Raw genomic sequence first — 23,960 nt, 5'->3', positions numbered from 1 at the left:
GAATCCTAACACTTCATTGGGTGGGATGGCGGAACAAACCAAAAAAATTGTCTTATTTGGTAAGTTTATAAATTAACAAATAAGACAGGAAAGAGTAAATATTCGCCCGCGAAATTCTTATTGAATTAGAATACTTTACCGCGATTCAATAAGAGTAAAAATAAGGATTTTTTTAAGAAGGATTACATTATCTATAAATATAGAATTTAGATAAATATACACACACATCTGGATATATTCTAGATCTTCTTTTTTGACTATATATTATATTTTTCTGTTTTAACAAATTCAATATAAAAAAAACCGAACTTTTTCTATTATCTATTAATGTGTATCTATCCGTACCGTAATATTTTGGAATATTATGAATTAGAGAAATTTACATGCTTTCTGATTCCATTCGCGAGGAGCTGGATGAGAAGAAACTCTCATGTCCAGTTTTGCAGTAGAGATGGAACTAAGAAAGAGAACCATCGACTATAACCCCAAAAGAACCAGATTTCGCAAACAACATAGAGGAAGAATGAAAGGAAAATCCTGCCGAGGCAATCGTATTTGTTTTGGTAGATATGCTCTTCAAGCACTTGAACCCGCTTGGATCACGGCGAGACAGATAGAAGCAGGACGAAGAGCAATAACACGATATGCACGTCGTGGTGGAAAAATATGGGTACGTATATTTCCCGACAAACCGGTTACACTAAGACCCACGGAAACACGTATGGGCTCGGGAAAGGGGTCCCCCGAATATTGGGTATCCGTTGTTAAACCTGGTCGTATACTTTATGAAATGGGGGGAGTATCTGAAACTGTAGCTAGAGCAGCTATCTCCATAGCTGCCAGTAAAATGCCCATACGAAGTCAATTTATTCGATTAGAGATATAGAACCCTAAAAGGGGTATGGAAGATAAAAAAAAATGCTCGGTTTTTCTTTCTGGAAAGACAATATTTCTTTCATCCTTTTGCATTGAAATAACAAATTGAAATCAAAATAATATGATTCAACCTCAGACCCTTTTAAATGTAGCAGATAATAGTGGAGCTCGAAAATTGATGTGTATTCGAGTCATAGGAGCTGCTGGTAATCAGCGATATGCTCGTATTGGTGATGTTATTGTTGCTGTAATCAAAGACGCATTGCCCCAAATGCCTCTAGAAAGATCCGAAGTAATTCGAGCTGTAATTGTACGTACATGTAAAGAGTTCAAATGCGAAGACGGTATAATAATCCGCTATGATGACAATGCTGCGGTTATAATTGATCAAAAAGGCAATCCAAAAGGAACTCGAGTTTTTGGCGCGATTGCCGAGGAATTGAGAGAATTGAATTTTACCAAAATAGTTTCATTAGCTCCTGAAGTATTATAAATACTAGTAGGCGAAATTGAGACCAAAGAATTAATTTAGTAGATTGTGTTTTACGTATATGTTTTAAAATCCAAAATGAAAAAAAAAAAAAGAAAACATGTTGATTATAGAAAAATTAGGAGGAACCTAGAATTAGAGTCTTATGGGCAAGGACACTATTGCTGATTTACTAACCTCTATAAGAAATGCGGACATGAATAAAAAAGGAACAGTTCGAGTAGTATCTACAAATATTACCGAAAACATTGTTAAAATACTTCTACGAGAGGGTTTTATTGAAAGTGTTCGGAAACATCAGGAACGTAACAGATATTTCTTGGTTTCAACTTTGCGACATCAAAAGAGAAAGACTATAAAAGGAATATATAGAACAAGAACCTTTTTAAAGCGTATCAGCCGACCCGGCTTACGAATTTATACCAACTATCAAGGAATTCCTAAAGTTTTGGGTGGAATGGGAATTGCTATTCTTTCTACTTCTCGAGGAATAATGACAGATCGAGAAGCTCGACTAAACAGAATTGGGGGAGAAGTCTTATGTTATATATGGTAATCGCCCCGCCTATAGTGCTCGAATTCTATCTCGCCCTTCCTATTTTTAAAATAAAAATAGAAAAATAGGAGAAAAAAAATATGACAGAAAAAAAAAATAGGAGAGAAAAAAAAAACCCGAGAGAAGCAAAAGTAACTTTCGAAGGTTTAGTTACGGAAGCCCTACCCAATGGAATGTTCCGCGTTCGGCTAGAGAATGACACCATCATCCTAGGCTATATTTCAGGAAAGATACGGTCTAGTTCTATACGAATACTGATGGGGGATAGGGTCAAAATTGAAGTAAGTCGTTATGATTCAAGCAAGGGACGTATAATTTATAGACTTCCCCATAAGGATTCGAAGCGTATCGAAGACTCGAAGGATAGCGAAGATTTGAAGGATAGCGAAGATTTGAAGGATACCAAAGATTCAAAGGATTAGGTTTTTCTTTTTTTTTCTAGGGTAATAAATTCTAAGTTCTAAAATTCAAGCGAAGAGACTTATTTTTTCCAAAAGATTAGATTCATAGTTTAAAAAAGGATACGGAAATATGAAAATAAGAGCTTCCGTTCGTAAAATTTGTACAAAATGTCGACTGATTCGTAGGCGTGGACGAATTAGAGTCATTTGCTCTAATCCGAAGCATAAACAAAGACAGGGGTAATCTTTCGAAAAAGAACTTTACTTTCTAAAAAGTAAAAAAAAGTACCCGCGGAAATGTTCCAATTCCAAATAAAATAATTTCATTTAAAATAATTAAAGTAAAGGGTTTATTTTACCCTGAAACGGATATCTTTGTATCTTTTTTTCTTTTTTTTATTTCTAACTCATATTTATGAGATAATAAAATATGGCAAAAGCTATACCAAAAATTGGTTCACGTAAGAAAGTGCGTATTGGTTTACGTAGGAATGCACGTTTTAGTTTACGGAAGAGTGCACGTAGAATAACAAAAGGGGTTATTCATGTTCAAGCTAGTTTCAACAATACCATTATAACTGTTACAGACCCACAAGGTCGGGTGGTTTTTTGGTCCTCGGCCGGTACTTGTGGATTCAAAAGCTCAAGAAAAGCATCACCCTATGCTGGTCAAAGAACAGCAGTAGATGCTATTCGTACAGTAGGTTTGCAACGAGCAGAAGTTATGGTAAAGGGCGCTGGTAGTGGAAGAGATGCCGCATTACGAGCCATTGCTAAAAGTGGTGTGCGATTAAGTTGTATACGCGATGTAACACCTATGCCGCATAATGGATGTCGACCGCCTAAAAAAAGACGTCTGTAAAAGAATTAACCCGCTTTCAACTTTCATTTCAAGAGAAATAAACGATTCAATGATAAAATAATAATACTAGTCTATTATGGTTCGAGAGGAGGTAGCAGGATCCACTCAAACACTACAGTGGAAGTGTGTTGAATCAAGAGTAGATAGTAAGCGCCTTTATTATGGTCGTTTCATTCTGTCCCCGCTTAGAAAAGGTCAAGCGGACACCGTCGGTATTGCCTTGCGAAGAGCTTTACTTGGAGAAATAGAAGGAACATGTATCACACGTGCAAAATTTGGGAGCGTGCCGCACGAGTATTCTACAATAGCAGGTATTGAAGAATCCGTACAAGAAATTTTACTAAATTTGAAAGAAATTGTATTGAGAAGTAATCTCTATGGAGTTAGAGACGCATCCATTTGCGTCAAAGGTCCTAGATACATAACTGCTCAAGATATCATCTTACCGCCTTCCGTAGAAATCGTTGATACGGCACAACCTATAGCTAACTTGACAGAGCCCATTGATTTCTGTATTGATTTACAGATCAAGAGAGATCGTGGATATCAGACAGAACTCAGAAAGAACTATCAAGATGGAAGTTATCCTATAGATGCTGTATCCATGCCTGTTCGAAATGTGAATTATAGTATTTTTTCTTGTGGGAATGGAAATGAAAAACACGAGATACTTTTTCTAGAAATATGGACTAATGGAAGTTTAACCCCTAAGGAAGCACTTTATGAGGCTTCTCGTAATTTGATTGATTTATTTCTTCCTTTTCTACACGCGGAGGAAGAGGGCGCTAGTTTCGAAGAAAATAAAAACAGGTTTACTCCACCCCTTTTTACTTTTCAAAAAAGATTAACTAATCTAAAGAAAAACAAAAAAGGAATTCCATTGAATTGTATTTTTATTGATCAATTAGAATTGACTTCTAGAACGTATAATTGTCTAAAAAGGGCCAATATACATACACTATTGGACCTTTTGAGTAAGACTGAAGAAGATCTTCTGAGAATTGACAGTTTTCGTATGGAAGATAGAAAACATATATGGGACACTCTAGAGAAGCATCTCCCAATTGATTTACTTAAGAATAAACTCTCGTTTTAAATCCATTGCAATTTTTTTTCTTCTTCTTTTTCGAGTTAGAATAAAAAGAAAACAATTTAGCATCTTTGGTACAATCTATATTTTCGCGAAATGGATCATAATAAAATGGATTTTAGGTATCTAGGGAAGATTCACTTGGAAGTAACTATTTCCTAGATACCTATGGTACTTCACGGTTGAATGAATCAAAAAATATCTAAAAAAGACCTAAAGTTAATGATTTATCAATGGGTAATGTTGCTCCAATACCTAACCAAAGAGCTACTACAGTACCGATTAAAAAAACGGTCGTAGCTACTGGGCGGCGAAATGGATTTTGGAATTTATTGACATTCTCTAGAAAAGGTACTGTCAATAAGCCTGTTGGCACAGAAACCATTAAAAGAACGCCCAATAACTTATTGGGTACCGTACGGAGTATTTGAAACACGGGAAAGAAGTACCACTCGGGTAATATTTCCAGAGGAGTTGCAAACGGATCTGCCGGTTCACCAATCATTGATGGCTCGAGAACCGCTAAACCTACATTACATGCAATAGTACCTAGAATTACTACTGGAAAAATATATAAAAGATCGTTGGGCCATGCGGGTTCCCCGTAATAATTAGTCCCATCCCTTTAGCTAATTTAGCTCTTAATACAGGATCATTTAAGTCTGGTTTCTTTGTTATTGGGATAGGTGAACTCTTTAGGATCCATCCCCCAAAGGAACCGGACATGAGAATTTATCATCATCCGGCTCGAGCAAGAGTGAAAGAAATAAGACCGCGGAAGATCCTTAATAGAATTAAGGTTTATAATGACTCAATGACTCTAGGCAAGAAAAGCTTTATCAGATTCTCTTTTCCGAAGTTGCACCTACAACTACTCATTGAAAATAATCCTATTCTTATGGGTAAATGCTCAATATCCAAGTGGGCTTACAAATTTGATCATGATCAATTGCTTTGTGGATTGTCTCATGTCTCTTGATTAGTTGGTATTTATCCCCTCAATATCGCAAGTTTCTTACCTCCAAACAAAATATTTACTTGTTACTAATAAAAAATCAAAAAGTTTAGCCTACATTCTTCCTTAGATCCCTTCTTTTACTCCGATAGTATTGCGGATCACAATCGATGCAAAGAAAATGAATGCATTTCCATACTATAATAAAAAGGTAAGTGTAATAAATAGAGAACTGGATCATGTCACATGACTTATTCCATTTCTACTCTATGGGATCTTACGGAGCCTGTTCATGGATGACATGGTTGCGGTATGATCATAGAAGATATTCTCCTCAAGTGAACCAGCCTATCCTTCCTAGGTAGGGGACTTACATGTTGATTGGATGCGGAGACACCTTTGGTTGTGAATTCTAATGTGGCAGATCCAATTCTTTATCTGCATGGCCAAATCAATAATTCAAGTCACACACTCCCATAATCCGCCTTTTTTCTTTCGTAAAATTAACTTCAACTATTTGTATTGTATAAAAATACTTTGGAGTTGAAGAGAAGTATCCAAATGACATGTGTTATTTTACAATAACCCATGCTTGTAGCAATGAAATACCAAAACCTACCCGATATGATATATGATAATTATAATTCTCTATGATATGCCTTCCCTATAAAGGACCCGAAATACCTTGCTTACGTATCATTGGAAAGTGCATTAACATAAATACGGCAGTAAGCAGAGGCAGTACAAAGGTATGTAAACTATAAAAACGAGTCAAAGTGGATTGGCCCACACTAGCACTTCCGCGTAATAACTCCACTAAAGGCGATCCTATTACCGGAATGGCGTCAGGTACACCTGTCACAATTTTGACTGCCCAATAGCCAATTTGATCCCAAGGCAAAGAATAACCAGTTACACCAAATGATGCAGTCAAAACAGCCAAAACCACACCTGTGACCCAAGTTAATTCGCGGGGTTTTTTAAATCCCCCTGTGAGATACACACGAAATACATGCAGGATCATCATTAAAACCATCATACTTGCTGACCATCGATGAACTGATCGGATTAACCAACCAAAGTTGGCCTCGGTCATTATGTATTGAACCGAGGAAAAAGCCTCTGTAACGGTTGGTCGGTAGTAAAAAGTCATAGCAAAACCGGTAGCGACTTGTACTAGAAAACAAGTAAGTGTAATTCCCCCTAAACAATAAAATATGTTGACATGGGGAGGAACATATTTACTAGTTATATCATCTGCAATTGCCTGAATCTCAAGACGTTCCTCAAACCAATCATATACTTTATTGAGATAGGTAACTAACCCGAGTCCCCCTCTAAGAGCCGTATATGAAAATTTCATCTCGTACGGCTCAAGCAGAAACACAAAAATTTTCAACGAATATTAGAAAAAAGGTTCAAAACTTCATCAGCCACTGAATTGGGTCGATTTGCCTTGAAGATATCAAATAAGAAAAATCCGGAATATCTTCTTTGTGATGATAATGCCAAAAAATCTCAAGTTGGCGCGTCTTTCTTTCTTCCTTTCCCTTATGTTGGTCATTAGAGGCTTCTTGACTTTTCTCTTCCCTATAAAGGATTTGTTTTTTTATGCGTAATATAGAAATTATCTTGTTGAGATCCTATGAATCAGTTCAATTAAAACCTTAGATTCATACTAGAGCCACGATGATTTAGTCTCAAGCTAAACAAAAGGCAAGGGTTCTTCGAATAAGAACCGCTTGATAATCATTTATTGAATCAGTGTAATGACTCGACAAAATCGAGAGAAAAAAAGTTGTCTTTTGGGCAAACAAAATTGGAAGGAAGAAAATTTCTTTTTTATTTTTATTTAAGAACTACTTGAATTTTTCAGTCTGGTTGCGAGGTCTTAATAGTGAGTATGAATCATAGTTCCATTTTTTTTTGATCCACTCTATCTATTTCGTGTTCCAGATACTAGAATAAATAATATCTGACGAATTAGAATCATCTTGATAGAGATAACAGGCCCTTTCTATGTATTATCAATAGGATCAATTCTAACAAGTCACACACTCATATTCCAGAGATACCGAAACAAAAAAATTCCGCGGTCGAACTACCATAATATCTAGAAATGTAGATCTTAAACTAGAAAGGCTTTTTTGGATGGAAAAACTCTGACTTCCTAGTTTTAGTTAGTAGAAACCTAATTGGTTAAAATTCCGTCCAGTAAAACGGAAGAATTATAAATTTCTAAAATGATAGATAGGAATATAGCGAATAAAGCCATTGCGATCCCCATAAAAGGAGTAGTCCCCCAACCCGGGGCGACTTTCCCATATTCCGAATTCAAGGGTTTCAGTAAACTACCTGCACCAGTTCGTTTTGGCCTAGGTTTAGAACTATCTTCAACGGTTTGTGTAGCCATAAATTCTATTTAATCATTGGTGTTGACTTTGTATACTATTCCGTTGTAGTTGTAAATACACGATCTTTTCGTAGATCCATTGTAATCTTTGAAATTCTATAAAAATGGAAACAGCAACTTTAGTCGCCATCTCCATATCTGGTTTACTTGTAAGCTTTACTGGGTATGCCTTATATACCGCGTTTGGGCAACCCTCTCAACAATTAAGAGATCCATTCGAAGAACACGGAGACTAATTTAAGTAAGAAGTCTCCCAGATAGGGGGACTTCTTACTTAAATGAAATTATTTTATTCTTTTAGTTGGAGTTGGTGGAACCTTAGGTGGTTCTCGGAAGAAGATAGCGAAAAAAATTATCCCTAAAGTCGAAACTAAAAGGAACGTATAAACCAATGCTTCCATAGATTCGATCCTGGTTTATTTACAATTATAACTTCCACACCTATTCATTTGTCATTTGGGATAATTTCCCATATAAAGAAAGAAAAAGAGTCAAAGAAAGGATGGGAGATGTTTCCCATGTCAAATCAAAAAAGAGAGGTGAAAGATACTATAACAATGTGTATCAAACTGCCTGTTTCCTTGTAGTTGGATCTCCCACTTTTTGGAATGTTCCAAATTCCACTTGAGCATCCAAATCTGGATCAATACCAGCAAAAACATCTCGGAACAATGTTCTAGCGCCATGCCAAATGTGTCCGAAAAAGAAGAGCAAAGCAAAGGTAGCATGACCAAAAGTGAACCAACCCCTTGGACTGCTGCGAAAAACACCATCAGATTTCAAAGTAGCCCGGTCTAATTCAAAAATTTCCCCTAATTGAGAACGCCTCGCATATTTTTTTACAGTAGCAGGATCAGAATAACTTACTCCATTAAGTTCGCCACCATAGAACTCCACCGTTACACCTACTTGTTCAACACTATATTTGGATTCTGCTCTTCTAAAAGGAACGTCTGCTCTAACAATTCCCTCCTCATCTACCAAAACAACCGGAAATGTTTCAAAAAAAGTAGGCATACGGCGTACAAAAAGCTCACGTCCTTCTTTATCTCTAAAGACGGGATGTCCTAACCATCCAACAGCTATTCCATCCCCATTGTCCATTGAGCCTGCTCTGAATAATCCCCCTTTTGCCGGATTATTACCAATATAATCATAAAAGGCTAATTTTTCGGGAATTTTAGACCAAGCTTCTGATAAACTAAGATTTTCGGCTAAACCATTGCTAACTCTTCGATATATTTCTTGCTGAAAGTATCCCTGATCCCACTGATAACGAGTAGGCCCAAATAATTCGATTGGGGTCGTTGCTGACCCATACCACATAGTTCCAGCAACTACGAAAGCTGCAAAAAAAACAGCAGCGATACTACTGGAAAGTACAGTTTCAATATTGCCCATACGTAATCCTTTATATAGACGTTGAGGCGGACGGACACTAAGATGGAATAAGCCCGCTAATATACCCAATGTACCCGCAGCAATATGATGAGAAGCTATTCCCCCCGGAACAAAAGGATCAAAACCTTCTGCACCCCACGCTGGATTTACAGCTTGTACTTTTCCAGTTAGTCCATAAGGATCGGATACCCATATCCCAGGACCATACAAACCCGTTACATGAAATGCCCCAAAGCCAAAGCAAGCCACCCCTGCAAGAAATAAATGAATTCCAAAGATCTTGGGCAAATCCAAAGAGGGTTTTCCCGTCCGCTCATCAGAGAATATTTCTAGGTCCCAATATACCCAATGCCAGATCGCTGCCAAGAAACACAAGCCAGAAAACACAATATGCGTACCTGCCACACCTTCATAACTCCAAATACCCGGATTTGTTACAGTTCCTCCTGAAATACTCCAACCACCCCACGAATCCGTTATTCCTAAACGAGTCATGAAGGGAATTACGAACATACCTTGTCTCCACATTGGATCCAGAACAGGATCAGAGGGATCAAAAACTGCTAATTCGTATAAAGCCATTGAGCCAGCCCAACCAGAAACTAGAGCTGTGTGCATTATATGCACCGCAAGCAATCGACCCGGATCATTCAATACGACAGTATGAACACGATACCAAGGCAAACCCATGGAAATACCCCTTTAGCAAAGAAAAATAGACACGATGTCGCTTTATTTTATCGCATTGAAAAAGACTATCCATATCCTATGTACCTAACCCTTCTAGGGGATTCTGTGTCAGAAAGCGCGAATATTTATTTCATTCCATTAAAAATAAGAAGCCAATTCTGTTCATAAGAAGAAAGAGAAGCAGATCTATTCTATACTCGATAAGTGCCAATATGCAATGGGTAACTTGGCCAATTTGGAAAAAACGAAGAATAGATCGCTACCCCTCTTTGTTTAGCATTCAAATCACCCATTCCCTTTTCTTTATTCAATCTGTCTTACATTCCTTATATGTATAACCTTTCAATCTACGTATTAATAGAATCTATAATATTCATATAGAATAAGAATAAAAATTAAGACAATAAACTGCGGATTCTTTCTTTCTGTTCCATTCTTACGTTTCCATATTAAAGTGTGGTTTTCTTACTTAAATTTAATAATATTAATCTAATATGCCCATTGGTGTTCCAAAAGTACCTTACCGGATTCCTGGAGATGAAGAAGCGACTTGGGTTGACTTATACAATGTTATGTATCGAGAAAGGACACTTTTTTTAGGTCAAGAGATTCGTTGCGAGATCACGAATCATATTACAGGTCTCATGGTATATCTGAGTATAGAAGATGGAATTAGTGATATTTTTTTGTTTATAAACTCCCCAGGCGGGTGGCTAATCTCAGGAATGGCTATTTTTGATACGATGCAAACGGTGACACCAGATATATATACAATATGCCTCGGAATAGCCGCCTCCATGGCGTCCTTCATTCTGCTTGGAGGAGAACCCACCAAGCGTATAGCATTCCCTCACGCGAGGATTATGCTTCACCAACCTGCTAGTGCTTATTATCGGGCAAGGACACCAGAATTTTTACTAGAAGTAGAAGAGTTACACAAAGTTCGCGAAATGATCACAAGGGTTTATGCAGTAAGAACAGGCAAGCCTTTTTGGGTTGTATCCGAAGACATGGAAAGGGATGTTTTTATGTCAGCAGACGAAGCCAAAGCTTATGGACTTGTCGATATTGTAGGGGATGAAATGATTGACAAGCACTGCGATACTGATCCAGTGTGGTTTCCAGAAATGTTTAAGGATTGGTAGTGTCCGGATTTCTTTAAAGTTATTTCACAGCTAAATTCGTGTTTTCCTCGATTTAATAGAAAATAGAAAGACTTCATGATGAGCAATCATCAGGTTAAGATGGATCTAAACCAATCCATTTTTTTCTATATACATACAACATGCCGACGGTTAAACAACTTATTAGAAACGCAAGACAGCCAATACGAAATGCTCGAAAAACGGCCGCGCTTAAAGGATGCCCTCAGCGTCGAGGAACATGTGCTAGGGTGTATGTGCGACTCGTTCAGATCATGACTTCAAACAAATATAAAAAAAATTGAAGTATCCATGATTAGTACCAATGAATAGGATATAGCTTCTCTATCCTAGATTTCTATGGTATATGGAATTTATGGTTTCCTTTGGTGCAAATCCAATTATCTAAATTGGAAATAAGAAGCAATTCTCCCATTGGTAGCAAATGGTTATCCATTAAGCGGAGGAAATAGTAATAAAAAGAAAAAGGCTTATGCTCCTTTATCTTAAAAGAACGGACTAACAGGGTCAGCTACTTAGCCAACTTTCATAATTAAATACCGTCACTGTATGGATAACTCTTATTGTGAAAAGAGCTATTTACTCTATAATGGATAGGTAGAGCCAAAGAATGTGGACTATACAAGTTCGCAATACCTTTTGATGAAAGAAAGGGCTCCGGTGTATAGAGAGGGCCTCACCGTTTAAAAGGGAACCATAGAAACGATGGAACCCACTATTTTTTTTAGTATTATTAGAATGAATTTGTTATTTCGTATAGAAATAACTGAACGGAGTGGAATAAAAAATCGTGGTTGGGAAGGTTACTATAGCAAAAGCCATTGGAATTAATATTTTATATATCGGAATAATTAGTTTTGTTATTAATGAGAAAAAGGGTGGCTAAAAGAAGAGAAATCATTAGTTATTCATTAAGGTTAATTTGATTCAATGACCAGAGTTCCGCGAGGATATATAGCCCGGAGACGACGAACAAAAATGCGTTCATTTGCCTCAAACTTTAGAGGGGCTCATTTAAGACTTAATCGAATGATTACCCAACAGGTAAAAAGAGCTTTTGTTTCCTCTCATCGAGATAGAGGTAGGCAAAAGAGGGATTTTCGTCGTTTGTGGATCACTCGGATAAACGCAGCAACGCGGGTATATAAAGTATTCGATAGTTATAGTAAATTAATACACAACCTGTACAAGAAGAAATTGATTCTTAATCGTAAAATGCTTGCACAAGTAGCTGTATCAAATCCAAATAATCTTTACACGATTTCCAATAAAATAAAGATCATCAATTAAAGGTATAAATAAAGTAATATACTGGAATAATAAAAGATGAATTCCCGGAGAGGGAACTCCGGGAAGATACAATAAATTAAGATTAAGTGGTAGGAATCAACGAGCTGGATTACTTTCTTTATAATATATATAGGTCTGGCCCTTTCGAATTCGAATAAAACATCAACAATCGGAACTTAAGTTCCGGTTGTTGTTTCTTAAATTTTGGTTGTTGTTTCTTAAGTTTCGATTGGAATTGTACTTTTGCGTTAATTGAGGAATATGTCTATTTTTTCTGGGTCTAGAACCTGTAATTATTGAAATTGACTGGGCTTGAAATTGCTTTTCGTTCTCATAGTTACGAAACGGTAAGAAAGATAAAATACGAGCCTGTTTTATAGCAAGAGTAATTAATCGTTGTTGTTTCAAGGTTAATCTATTTATTCGTCTCGATAATATTTTTCCTTGTTCACTAATAAATCTATTAATTAAACTCATGTTTCTATAATCAATTCGATCTCCCGGGCCAATCCGGGGACGCCTACGAAAAGGTTGTTTAGATTTACGAAAAGGTTGCTTGAATTTACGAAAAGTTTGCTTGGATTTACGAAAGGGTTGCTTGGATTTATTAAAAGTTTGCTTGGATTTACTAAAGGGTTGCTTAGATTTAAGAAAAGGTTGTTTAGATGTATACATGATTTATTCCTTATTTAAAATTTGAAAATTTGAAAATTCACTTCTTTATTTTATTAATTTAGGATCCAGAAGAAGTAGTTTTTCTTTGATCCATATCTTATTTGATTCATATTATAGTATATGAATACCCTCTATACATATGAAATAATATCTACCGGAAATCAGATGAGTTGATTTGTATTTTGTATTCTATACTATGTTTTCTTTATATATTAAATATGAAGTTCTTACTCTTTCTGTTGTTTGGAAAGATCAAACACACGATGTTCCTATTTCTTTATTTCGTGATGAGTCGTATGCTTGCGACAATAACGACAAAATTTTTTGAATTCTAATTGTCCGGGTGTATTGTGGCGATTCTTTTGAGTACTATATCTAGAAATCCCCGTCGATTCCTCATTGGCACCTTTTCGAACACAACTGATGCATTCCAAAATAACTCTGATTCTAACATCTTTTCCCTTGGCCATGAACCTCCTTTTCTTTTTGGATTGACTTAACTTAATTCTTCTACTTATTCTTTTATTCTTCTATTTTGAATCCGAAGAAGAAGAATAAAATTCATTAGAATAATTTTTTTTTATTCTTTAATTAAGTAATAAAAAATAGAGAAATAATTAAAGAATACAATCCTTGTCGAATTAGCAAAGATTTTGGTTCGAAATCCTTTCATTTAATTAGCCAGCCCCGCCTTTTCTATGCTCTGATTTCTGAGGCCTTATTTAGCTTGGGTACCCCTTTAAATTGAATTTCTATTTTCAAAAATGGGGTTTACCAAATTTTTAATGACTCTGAGGTTCAACCCAATCCATCTTTTCTTTCTTTTTCCTTCCGATACTAAAAAAAGATTGAAAAGGATCAAATTTTGTCATATCACGAAGAAATCTATCCCTCCCATAGCAATAACTAGAATTAAAAAAAAGGGAATGACAAAGCATCTGGGAATAAACGATTAATTTCTATCAATAAACCTGCTAAAGCACCAAACCATAGAGTACTTAGCACGGGTGCTACAGAGAGATATGTTTTTATATCCCGCATTGAAAATCCTCCTTCCTTGTTGGAATACATATATGATCATAAACTCTTGCCCAAGATTGTTATGCTATATATAAAATGAACCATATCGACGAAATTTTCCTATCCCTAAAAAAGAAAAAGATGACCCCTTCTTCCTATATATTACCAAGGAAAAGTAATCCTTCTTTTATAGGCGAAATTATATTGGATTTTATATGTATATAATTCCTTAATTATATGAGACCAAAAAGAAGAAATGACACGAGGGTTCTATATATAGATAGAGAAAGAAAGAAGAAGAAAATTATGATGTGGAAAAGAAGACAGGAATTGTGTACAATGGCATTGTACAACAATTTAATTTGGAAAAGGGATGTAGCGCAGCTTGGTAGCGCGTTTGTTTTGGGTACAAAATGTCACAGGTTCAAATCCTGTCATCCCTACCTATTACTTCTTTCTTCTTTATAGGCAGTAGCGACGAGATCAATTAAAGTAAAGTGGGTATAACTTGAATTTGTGGAGACTATACGTACGTGAGATACATTAGGAATAGAAAAAGATTTTCTTTTTGAATGAATGAAAGCGCTCTTAGTTCAGTTCGGTAGAACGCGGGTCTCCAAAACCCGATGTCGTAGGTTCAAATCCTACAGAGCGTGATTCCATCTATTTTATGTCGAAGCAGAGTAAAATAACTTAACAAAATTGAATTGTAACTCCAATTTCAATTTGACCTCCTCTCTGGTCTGGAGGAGGTCAATCAAAAAAAAAAAATGACTCAATCAAAGATCCAACTGATCCCCACGCCTGTATTGCAAATACGCAGTCACGAATAATCCCGCTAAAGTAATAGGAATTAGGCCTAAGACGATTCCAAATAGAAAAACTTCAATCATTTCGATTTGTTCGAGGGGATAAAAAAAGAGGTACGATCTATCCCTAAATAGTACTCTAAATTATCCACGAATCTCAATGACCAAGAAAAGAATTCCTAATTAGTCTGGAAAAGAGTCGTAGAATGCCAGGAATCCCAAAGAAAGATTTTTCTTTTCTGAATTATAATTATTCAGTCAATTCAAATAAGGCGTATCTTGTTCAAGCCAATAAATAGAGCTGGGGTTATAGTTAAAGCAGCCAGTAGAAAACCAAAATAACTAGTTAAAGTAAGCATGAAAGAGTTAAATTCCATTTATTTTTTTTTACTACACTACATATGTTGGTAAAGCATTTACCTAAGTTATGGAAAATTCATAATTCATCAGTTATTTTAGATAATACTAAAAAACAAGATAGAGTAAGATACAGAAGTGTAAAAGAAAGTGGATTCATCAGATGATACATGAGTCCCTAATTCCGAATCAAGAGATTTGTTGTGGAATTTGTCAATTGAGTAAAGTAATAATATTAAGAACTAGATCATCTAACCCCATTGAATGAAAAAAAGAAATTCAATTTTCAGGGAAATTTTTGAATAAGAGATAAATAAACAATTGAATTTGAAAAAAAAAACTTCTTTCTATTTTGGATAATTTCTTTTTCAATAGGACCCTCTTTTTGGAGTGAACGATCGAATATTCCCCTATTCCTTCTTATTTTAACTGATTGTATTCCATATGGAATAAGAGGAGAACAAAAGCATTCCACGACCTGCCAAGGGGCTGTTAAAAAAAAAAAAAAAAGAAAGCTCTTCCTTGAATTTACTTTATTTTTATTCCTTTTTCGAACTCCAACCAAAGTAGATTCGAAGACGAGTCACTTCAATTATCCTTTTAAGTTCTATTCTATCTTCTGTCTTTCCCTATTTCATCTCGTAAAGTTCCGCGCTCGCAGTTTGGTCAAGAAAGTTAGACCTAATCCAACAAACAATACAAGGATGAATTACGAATTATGAAAGGATAGATTTCACATATACTTGTCCTTGTATTGTGTCAGTATGAGAATATCCTTCCTAAATTATTTATCCAAACCTATTGATCATTAACTTAGATTTTCCCAAGATTTTGGCTGCTATTCCGAATTACTCTATTATTCCGAAGCCAATGAAAAGTAAGTAGAACCTACAAAAATGGGGTTTTCTATTGATGCCTTGAATAACATATAGCTTACCTATAGACAAAAAAAAAATAAAAAAGTAATTATGTTTCGGAACCAGGCAAAACCAGATTGCTGTGCCATAGGAAGGATAGCTATACTAATTCGGTATACTCAAAATACACCTTTGGTACAAAATTGACAATCTCACAAGGATGAAATATCAGTAATTTTCTATTTACTGGTCGATCCCATCTTTTACGGAATCAATTCCTTTTTTGAATGTACAAAAATTTTGGGAGTTCAGCATGTCTGGAAGCACGGGAGAACGTTCTTTTGCTGATATTATTACCAGTATTCGATACTGGGTTATTCATAGCATTACTATACCTTCCCTATTCATTGCGGGTTGGTTATTTGTCAGTACGGGTTTAGCTTATGACGTGTTTGGAAGTCCTAGGCCAAACGAGTATTTCACGGAAAGCCGACAAGGAATTCCGTTAATAACCGACCGTTTTGATTCTTTAGAACAACTCGATGAATTTAGTAGATCCTTTTAGGAGGCCCTCAATGACCATAGATCGAACCTATCCTATTTTTACAGTGCGATGGCTGGCTATTCACGGACTAGCTGTACCTACTGTTTTTTTCTTGGGATCAATATCAGCAATGCAGTTCATCCAACGATAAAACAAATTCCAACTATAGAACTATGACACAATCAAACCCGAATGAACAAAATGTTGAATTGAATCGTACCAGTCTATACTGGGGTTTATTACTCATTTTTGTACTTGCTGTTTTATTTTCCAATTACTTCTTCAATTGAGAGAAAGAAAGAGACTAATAAGAATTCTCTTATCCCATTTGGAAGGATACCATCCTTATAACTACCCATGACTGTTTTTGTCTCTAGCATGACCAATTGATAAAATGTGGAGGAAAGTAGGGGAAATGGCCGATACTACTGGAAGAATTCCTCTTTGGCTGATAGGTACTGTAGCTGGTATTGCTGTGATTGGTTTAGTAGGTGTTTTCTTTTATGGTTCATATTCTGGATTGGGTTCATCTCTATAGTAATCGGAGGGACCAGATTGTAAACATGAAAAAGTAGGAGCTTAGCGGGTCCTTACCCCCCTTTATCTGATTAGAGCGGAAAGGACCCGCGGAATTTTTATTTTACTCTTATAACGCGAATTGAATCTATTCGATTCACTCTTATGAAGCAACAAGAAAAAGAGATCACTCGAGGATCCAATATCTTATTCCACGAAGGAAGTATCCTGAAAATCCTTGATTTAGTTTCGAGTAATAAACTAATAAAACCTTAATCAAAACTATTCAACTAGCCTAAAAATAAAAAAACCTTCAATGGAAGAGTTTACTTTTTTTTTGCAAAATTTCTGTAAATTTGAAGTTGAACTTAATTAAACAAGCCAAGCAATTTGCTCACAATCACAAGAAATTTTTCCCCCGCCATATTTTCTTCCCCTCTGTTTGTCCACTACCTCGGCTAAACCTAAGCAAAAGAAAAAGAGGTCCAAGAGACAGACCCGAATAAAGAAGAAATAGTAATCTTTGACGAATTAGGAAGAAAAAGGATTCTTATTTTGATACAAGAAGAATCGGCACAAGAAAAAGGCTTTTTCTTGTGCCGAATAGACGATTAAGAAGACCTGCAATCCCTCCGAAAAAGAAGAAATTTTAATTTGATTGTTCTCGCCTTTGCCTTGGATTCTCTTCTTTTGCATGGGATATAAATAAGGAATTCCAGACATCTCATAAACAAAAAGCAGTCTAAACAAAAAAAGGATTTCCAAAATAGATCATAGATAATTCTAGCAATTGCCAATAAATCGAGGCTTTTTACCAACTTGATGGTAAGAAATCCCGGGACCTAGAAATTCATTTCGTACAATTGAACCTTTTCAAACTGTTTCTTTTTGAGAACCAAAAAAACTTGTGCCAAAATAACGGATGCGAAGAAGAACAAAAGGCCTTGGACACGTAATGGATCCTGAAGCACGATTTCTGCGTCCCCCTGACCAAAACCTCCCACATTAGGATTGCTTGTTAATGGTTGATCAAGCTTGATGGATTCCCCCTCTGAAACAAGAAGTTCTGGTCCGGGAGGTATAATATCAATCACTTGGCGTCCATCTGATGCATCAACTATGGATATTTCATACCCCCCCTTTTCTTTACGTAGTATTTTTCTTACTATACCTGTTGACGTAGCATTATAGACTGTATTGTTACTCTTGCTACCATCAGGATAGATCTGTCCTCTTCCTCGGTTTCCCCCTACATATATGGGATATTTTAAGAAATGAGCATCTTTCTTCGTAGCAGGATCAGGGGAAAGAATGGGAAAGACAATTTCACTATATTTCTTACCGGGAACAGGGCCTATCACAAGAATGTTTTTTTTATCGGGACGATAACTCTGAAAAGCAAGATTTCCTATCTTTTCTTTTAACTCAGGGGAAATACGATCGGGCGGCGCTAATTCGAATCCCTCGGGCAAAATAAGAACAGCACCTACATTCAACCCTCCCTTTTTTCCATTAGCAAGAACTTGTTTCAATTGCATATCATAAGGAATTCGAAGAACTGCTTCAAATACAGTATCGGGAAGCACAGCTTGGGGAACTTCAATATCGACGGGCTTGCTAGCTAAATGGCAATTGGCACATACAATTCGTCCAGTTGCTTCTCGTGGGTTTTCATAACCCTGCTGCGCAAAAATGGGATATGCATTTGAAATAGATGTCCGAGTTATTACGTATATCATGATCGATACAGAAATCGATCGAGTTATCTGTTCCTTTACCCAAGAAAAAGTATTTCTATTTTCCATGTCCAATCGCAGATCCCAGAATTTCTACAATAAATTAGATAGGTAGCTAAGCTAATCTAGTTCCCTATACACGAATCTGTTGTCATTCTACTGCAACAGTTGTACTGCAATGATGAATACCTTAAAGTAGGTATAAATAGAAAGAATTTTGCTAAAATGGAAAAGGGCTTTCTTTCTAAAAAAAGATGCTTGCTAATTTGATTAATATTAATATCGGGAGATCAAATGAATTTATGCTTCACTAATTGAATGATAAATGACTACAAGCGAAGGAGATAGACGATTTAAACAAAAAAAGACCCAAAATTTCAAACATGTATCTAGAATTACTGGAAAACTACAAACAAAAATAGTGAAAATAAGCTCGTTAGGAGCCCATCCAAAATCGTTGTAGACCCAACGAATTACTAGTTCCCAACCACGGGTGGAGTGAAATCCAACAAAAAAATCAGTAACTAAAAGAATAAAAAAAGCTTTTATTGAGTCATTTAAATTATAGAAGAATTCCTGAACCCAAGAATTCAAAATGACAAGTTCCTCTTTACCCAGAAAAAAAGAACCACTTAGAATAGCCAAACAGATTATATTTGTCGAGAAATGCAAAATGGTATGGAGATGATCCTCATTATTTATTTTGACCCATTGTATTATTTCCTTGTGTATTCCTGTAGGAGGTTTTTGTACATGTGTCTTTAGTTTCCCTTTTATCATCTCGTCCAAGAGAGAGAAAGTTCTTCTAATTCTATGAATCTTTCTAGAATCCTTTTCTCTTGAATATCAGTTAAGAGAGTTTCGGATTGCCTGGTATTCCACCAATTCTTAATCCAAAGTTCCAGACATTTGTTAAATGAGGAAGAGACCCCCCAAGGCAAAAGTACGATAAATACAAGATATAGTAAAGAAGGCAATGCTTTCTTTTTTTTCATTTTTGATCTGTAAATGGAGTTGTTAATGAATATGCTTCATTCGCTGACTCTATTCCATTCCCTGACTCTATATGATGATATTTCTATTTCATGATATTTCTATTTCTTTGAAGCAAAAACTCTATAGGTTTGATACCCTGTATCTATTCTTCTTTTTTGTATATTAGTTATTAGTGGAATTTCAGTGCATTGGGTTCTTTCTTAGATCTAGATGGAATGAAATAGTGAAATAGAATAAAAAAAAAGCCCTTTCGGATGAAAAAGGAAGAATAGTATGCGATATATCTAACTTGGATAAAAAAAAATTAAAAGCAAATTTCTCTTATCCTCGTTTGTTCCTTCCTTTAGATAAATACTTAAAAATCCCCTTACAATAACAAATCCAATTTAGAAGGGACTTCCTCCCTGTGTTGAGAAAACTTTTCTTCTTCCAATTCTTCTTTTCTTCATTCAACTCAGTTCAAAAAAGATACCTCAAAATACTTCAATTGGTACGCGCAAGAAATAGGCCAATTCGGCAGCTTTTTGTTCAATTTCTCGTGGAGTAAAAAATTTATCATCAGTACGAGTCAAGGGAATGATCCCCTGGCCCCGGATTTCCATATAAAGAATACGACGAGGATAAAGACCCTCTTTAACCTGAATTCTAATTGATTGGATATCCCGCATAAGGAATCGAAGGAAGACGCGACGTTTTATTCCAGGGAATCCCCAACGAAAAATGCACACTATTCCCTCTTTTCTATCGAATCGGTCATAACCACTACCTACATTCCACAAAATAGTACACCACAAGTAGGAGCTAATGAATAGGCCTGCGATTCCGTAGAAAGACATCACGACCCCCTGCGGAAAAAAAAGAATTTCTTGAGATGGAAGTATAGATATAATATTCTTACCAAGATAACTGGAAATCCCAACCGATAAGAATCCTAGTGAACCTAGAAAAAGAATACAGGCCCAGAAAAAATTACCCCTTTTTCGAGAACCTTTTAGAAGTTCTACCCATATGTGTTCTGATCGCCAATTCATATTAGATATACTAAATCCAGCAGCGGTCGATTGAAATTGAGAGAATAAGCTAAATAATTTTGACTTTACTTTTTTTGATTCTGAAATCGCCTTCAGCAACTAGTACTCCTGTGAAATAATAGGTTAGATACATTGACTTTCTATTCAAAAAATATTCGTTGATTCAATTAAAATAAATAAAATAAAACTCGCTATACCTGGCTCTGCATATTCATGCATTTATGCTCGTAGCCTATATCCGCATCCATAACCGTTTTTCATTTGTGTGTAGAAAGTGTGTGTAGAAAAAGCCACATACCCTACCATATTATATTACTTACACTAAAAAATACTAGACAATCTTATTTTTTTGCACATAAAGAAATAAAGAAGTCATTGCAATTGCCGGAAATACTAAGCCTACTAAAGGCACGAAAATAGAAGGTAAGTTTAAATCCGTCATGGAATAGGTGTCTCAATTCAAATTTACTATTTCTATCTAGTCGAAAAATATCTTAAGATTCTTATGATATAATTAAGTATATCTATTATAAGGAATATTGACTATTGTATTGTATTTTTTATTTTTAGTTTGAAAAATATTCTGTAAAAAAAATGAAAGGATAATAAGAAAATTCCAAAAAAGGAGAACTAATTAAAAAGATTTTATTTTGATTTTCCCATCCTCATGGCCTTTCTATCTTTCTAATCTAATTTGAAATTGGATTCAAAAGAAAGCGGTTAGAATTTACTTCCTGCATACATACTTCTCTAGAAGCGCATACAATAATGCGTGGTAAAGGCGGAAAAATAGTATATTCAATCAAAATCAAAGGGCAAATTATCTTACCTACTATAGATCCCCTACTACCCTCTTAGACTTTAAAAGGCGATATACCACCCAAAGAAAGGGTATGAAAATGCCGGGTGGAGTTAGCTTTTCGACGAAGACCTGTCCCGTGCAGCGAAGCCCTGTTAGTAAGACCCCCCGCAATAATGGATTATAGAAGAATATTATTCCAAATACTCCTCTGGACGCATATAGTAGCATTGCGATTCCGAATCTTTTTTATTTATGAATATGAACAGAAAAAATTCATTGTATCGTTGGGTCGGAGCGGAGGTTTGGTCCAGAAAAATTAGAAACAAAACGTCTACTCTACCGCATTGAAGTCTATAGCGCTGTATTTCCACGAAAGTATAATTCTTACCATCAGGATACGATCCTTTCTTTTGAACTAAACGTCTCTACGATGGGTCCAGGTTCTATGTCCAATCCCAAATCAAGGATTTCTCGCTCTTGATCGGAGTCATAAACTAAAAAAAAACTACCTTTTTATCCTTTTTCTCAAGGTTATAGAAAACTTCCTTATCTAGTTCTAGCATTTTGAAAAAAAAAAAATGCTTCTTTTTTTACACACAGTTCGAGTCACTTGTTGACTCACGATTACGCCTGTTAAAAGTTTCAAACGTCCTCTTTTTTGAAATTGAAAGAGAGTCCTATAAAAAGGTCTAACTTCCAAACTATGTCTTTTTTCATTCATTCTCCTTTAGTTTTTTTCTCTATCTAGAAGTGGAATAGAATAACCCGGTTGAAGGGTAATGATCATACGTCTGTAATGCATTGTATGGCCCAGAATAGGTCCTATTCTTCTACCTTTTCCAGGTAGTCGATGGCTATTCACAGCTACCACCTTAACACCAAAGAAGAGTTCGACCCAATGCTTTATTTCTGTCTTAGTGAATCCCGATTCGACATTAAAAGTATATTGATTCTTTCCCAATAAACGAAGACTTTTTTCTGTAAATACTGCGTATTTGATTCCATTATCATTATCATATGATAATACTATATTTTATTATTTTATTATTTTATTTGTATTTCTTTATTGTATTATACCTTAATATATATATTCTAGATATATAGAATAGACGAATCTCAATTTGTCAAGTCTCATGATCATATCATGATCTATTTTTATTCGGCTCAATCTTTTTTTTCTAAAAAAGATTGAGCCGAGTTTAATTGCAATCAATTAGAAGAATAAAGAAGAATTACTGCATTTCATAACTGATTTTTTTCTCTTTTTATTTCGTTTCTTTTTTATTTATACCTTCTTTATCTTTAGTTTTATCTAGTTAATCAATAGTATCTACCGGCTCGAACTCGAATTTGATCGCCTTCCATACTTCACAAGCTGCGGCTAGTTCAGGACTCCATTTGCAAGCTGCTCGGATAATTTCATTACCTTCGCGAGCAAGATCGCGCCCTTCGTTACGAGCTTGTACACAGGCTTCTAAAGCCACTCGATTAGCTGCTGCACCAGGTGCATTTCCCCAAGGATGTCCTAAAGTTCCTCCACCAAATTGTAATACAGAATCGTCCCCAAAGATTTCGGTCAGAGCTGGCATATGCCAAACATGAATACCACCTGAAGCTACCGGTATAACACCTGGCATGGATACCCAGTCCTGAGTGAAAAAGATACCGCGAGCACGATCTTTTTCAATAAAATCATCGCGCAATAAATCAACAAAACCTAAAGTCATTTCGCGTTCCCCTTCTAACTTACCTACTACTGTACCGGAGTGGATATGATCTCCCCCAGACATACGCAATGCTTTAGCTAATACACGGAAATGCATACCATGATTTTTCTGTCTATCAATAACTGCATGCATTGCACGGTGAATGTGAAGAAGTAGGCCATTGTCGCGGCAATAATGAGCCAAAGTAGTATTTGCGGTGAATCCCCCAGTTAAGTAGTCATGCATTACAATAGGAACCCCTAATTCTCTTGCAAATACAGCTCTCTTAATCATTTCTTCACATGTACCCGCAGTCGCATTCAAGTAATGCCCCTTGATTTCACCGGTTTCGGCCTGTGATTTATAAATAGCTTCGGCACAAAAGACAAAACGGTCTCTCCAGCGCATAAATGGTTGTGAGTTTACGTTTTCATCATCTTTGGTAAAATCAAGTCCACCACGTAGACACTCATAACACGCTCTACCATAATTTTTTGCGGATAATCCCAATTTTGGTTTAATAGTACATCCCAATAAAGGACGACCGTACTTGTTCAACTTATCTCTTTCAACTTGGATACCATGAGGCGGGCCTTGGAAAGTTTTTGAATAAGTAGGGGGAATTCGTAGATCCTCCAAACGTAGAGCACGTAGGGCTTTGAAACCAAATACGTTACCTACAATGGAAGTAAACATGTTAGTAACGGAACCCTCTTCAAATAGG

General features: G+C 35.9%; 2 non-coding genes across 2 annotated transcripts; both read left to right on the top strand.

The window, feature by feature from the left end:
• Positions 1–14,251: 14,251 nt before the first annotated feature.
• On the top strand, positions 14,252–14,325 carry TRNAP-UGG (transfer RNA proline (anticodon UGG)). The gene has a single exon. It is a non-coding gene; the product is annotated as a tRNA-Pro (tRNA).
• A 139-nt stretch (positions 14,326–14,464) lies between these two features.
• On the top strand, positions 14,465–14,538 carry TRNAW-CCA (transfer RNA tryptophan (anticodon CCA)). Its single transcript has one exon. It is a non-coding gene; the product is annotated as a tRNA-Trp (tRNA).
• The last annotated feature ends 9,422 nt before the right edge of the window (positions 14,539–23,960 follow it).

The sequence above is a fragment of the Triticum urartu genome, unplaced genomic scaffold, assembly GCF_056163025.1.
Source record: "Triticum urartu cultivar PI428250 unplaced genomic scaffold, HENAU_Tu73 scaffold2, whole genome shotgun sequence".
Classification (NCBI taxonomy): Eukaryota; Viridiplantae; Streptophyta; class Magnoliopsida; order Poales; family Poaceae; genus Triticum; species Triticum urartu.
The sequence above is the reverse complement of the archived record's forward strand: the minus strand, read 5'-3'. Positions and strand labels throughout refer to the sequence as shown.